This window comes from Perca flavescens, chromosome 5, assembly GCF_004354835.1.
Source record: "Perca flavescens isolate YP-PL-M2 chromosome 5, PFLA_1.0, whole genome shotgun sequence".
Classification (NCBI taxonomy): Eukaryota; Metazoa; Chordata; class Actinopteri; order Perciformes; family Percidae; genus Perca; species Perca flavescens.
The window spans coordinates 39,879,350-39,882,582 of record NC_041335.1 but is presented as its reverse complement, the minus strand read 5'-3'; the positions used below and the strand labels follow the sequence as shown (position 1 = coordinate 39,882,582).

Genomic DNA, 3,233 nt, shown 5'->3' with positions numbered 1-3,233 from the left:
TCTAAATTTAGATATAGTCCGTTTATCGTGTTGACAAAGTTTGAAAGTTTGCCGAAAAGCTAAATAACGGTAAAATGTCAGAATTGTAAACTGAAACTCGTTTGCTGTTTAAATCGCTAGCTATACTGTACATTACACACAGCTGTTGTTTGGTGCGGAGGACTTGTTAAAACACACACAACGGGACATTAATTGCAACAATACATTCATTCAAAATGACTAAGTTTTTAGAGACAATAACACAACAGGGTCTGCTTTTGACAGCGCTTTGTGAAAAGGCGCGCCAGACTTCGTTTACAAATTACGTGAATTTACGTAACCTCGTTTAATATGCAACTGAAACATGCTTCTCAAACATACTTTAACGTATTGTCGAACTACTTGGGATCTTTGGAGGAATCCGGCAAAGGAATCATCAGTACATTTATTTAAAATGACCAAGTTTTTTGTGAAAATAACACTCACGTGTAGTGTCGCCATCACTCCCCCTGTATGTACATTACAAAAAAAGCGACGCTTGGCGGCCGGTTAGCAGAACTACACCCTCATCAAAACGTATGTGTGACGTTCAGAGTGGAATAATATCAGAATGAAAGATTTAATTTTACTGAACCGTGTCTTTCAGCTCTACCACTCCTTGTAGTAACAGATGTTTAGAATTAATAAATAAATAAATGAATAAAAATGAAAAAAATAATGAAATATTTATTAAAAATAAATAAAAAACTATGGATGCTTTGCATAAAAATCCCATAATCCTTTTCAGCTCTGCACGATCAGACCTTTACACTTGTCCCTAAACTCAGTTTATACACAGCAAAGAGTACATCAGTACCCAGGCTTCAGTCTGATGCTATTTCCTGTCTTTTAAAGCCTTAAACTGTCACTTATCTGAGCTGAACCCCTGACTTTAACTTCAGTGGGCTGCCGCCTCTTTAAATACAATACAGTATGCCTTAAATGCTGTGCTATGATTAGTAGCACATGTAAAAAACTGGGAACGATACAGAGAAGATTAGCATGGCCCTGTGCAAGGATGACACGCATGATCGTGAAGCGTTCTCATTTTTAATTAAACCTTCCCATTTGTTTTTAATATTTGTGTTTCTTTGGTGAAACAGCGCCCCCGCCGGCACATAAAAAGCCACAAAATGACAATAAATTCAAATGAACTGATGATGAATTTCATGAGAGGAAAGCTGCTAACATCATGTAGACACAACAGTGACCCTAGAAAGCGCTGTGTTGTGCCAAAGTGGTGTTTGTTACTCTCGCCAGACTGCTTTTCTTTTCTGTCCATTTTAACATTAATGAGAAACATGGCGGTGTAAGGAGAGCAGAAGGGTGACTGCCTGGATAGACTTAAAATAATACTTTAACACGTGTCCGTTGGTGGATTATATGTAAGCCGAATTACAGAGGAGTCTTGGCTAGACTCAGAAAATAGGATAATCTAATTGTATCTGTAAAACTTGGTCATTAAATAGAGCCGCGTTGTTATGTCGGTGTTTCTTTAAACGGAGTTCTGCTATTGCGTGCGCGAGACGTAATACGTCTCCATAACAGCAGGCGGTGCTTATCTGTGATGTCGCCCAAAAAATGAAAACCGGCAGCTGATTGGACGAACGCGTCACATGGGTCGGATCAAACTCTTTTTTTGTCACCTTTTTTTGAGTTTTTGTCGACTTTTTCGTCGACATTTTTTTGGACCTATTGTGGCCGTAGTTCTTTCTGCCTGTCTTTCTGTCTGTTTCTCTATCTGCCTGTCTGTCTGTCTGTCTGCCTGCCTGTCTGTCTCTTTATATATATATCTATCTATCTATCTATCTATCTGCCTGCCTGCCTGTCTGTCTGCCTGCCTGTCTTTCTTTCTTTCTTACCCAAGTTTTAATCGCCTTAAAAAAAGTATAAAAAAAATAGTCAAAACATTCGTAGAAAGTTTAGCATTTGTGATGCCATGCGAGGCTTTATGACTCCATCATCATCATCATCATCATCATCATCATCATCATCGTCATCATCGTCATCATCATCATCATCATCATGCAGAGCTCACAGGAATCACATCAGCTGTTTAATTTATAACAAAATAATCACACGACAGATTCAGACTGCTGATACAAAGGCTTTGTTACCAAAAGCTGCTTTTACAAAAAGGCCACAAAATATAAATACAAATTCAAATATATATGTATATATATATATATATATATATATATATATATATATATATATATATATATATATGTATATATATATATATATATACACACATACATATCACTTTTCTTTTTTTGATTAAACTCTTTATCTGTTATAAACGTCTACGTTTAAAGGTGCTCTAAGCCATGTTGGGTGACGCAGATGTGGTTTTTTTACAGTGTGTTCAGGGGACAGGCAGCTAGCAGATAGTGAGGAGATGTTTTTTACAGTGTGTTCAGGGGACAGGCAGCTAGCAGATAGTGAGGAGATGTTTTTACAGTGTGTTCAGGGGACAGGCAGCTAGCAGATAGTGAGGAGATGTTTTTTACAGTGTGTTCAGGGGACAGGCAGCTAGCAGATAGTGAGGAGATGTTTTTTACAGTGTGTTCAGGGGACAGGCAGCTAGCAGATAGTGAGGAGATGTTTTTTACAGTGTGTTCAGGGGACAGGCAGCTAGCAGATAGTGAGGAGATGTTTTTTACAGTGTGTTCAGGGGACAGGCAGCTAGTAGATAGTGAGGAGATGTTTTTTACAGTGTGTTCAGGGGACAGGCAGCTAGCAGATAGTGAGGAGATGTGTTCAATGCAGCCAAAAGCGTAGGAAATAGAACCAATCCTGAAACAAAGTCGGGCATGTGTCTGTGCGAATGGAGTGCTTGTTGGTGTGTGCAAAAAATATGTGGTAAGTTATGGAAATATGTACAAACTGTCTGTTCTCATGCACATTCTCAACACTAGAACAGACATGATGGTCATCTTGAACGTTTTGGAAATTTCAACCTGATCTCACAGAATCCCATGAAATGAAGTCGGCCCCTTAAAGTGACCATATTATGCTCATTTTCAGGTTCATAATTGTATTTTAAGGTTGTACCAGAATAGGTTTAATTTTTTTTAAAAACACCATATTTTTGTTGTACTGCACATTGCTGCAGCTATTCTTTTCACCCTGTGTTCAGGTCTCTGTTTTAGCTACAGAGTGAGACATCTTTTCTTCTTCTGTACTATCTTTGATTGCACTCGCACATGCTC

The 3,233-nt window shown here is 38.3% G+C and overlaps 1 non-coding gene across 1 annotated transcript; it reads left to right on the top strand.

Annotated features, from left to right (window-relative positions):
- The first annotated feature begins 965 nt into the window (after positions 1 to 965).
- LOC114556438 (U6 spliceosomal RNA) lies at positions 966 to 1,071 on the top strand. Its single transcript, XR_003692681.1, has one exon. It is a non-coding gene; the product is annotated as a U6 spliceosomal RNA (small nuclear RNA).
- The last annotated feature ends 2,162 nt before the right edge of the window (positions 1,072 to 3,233 follow it).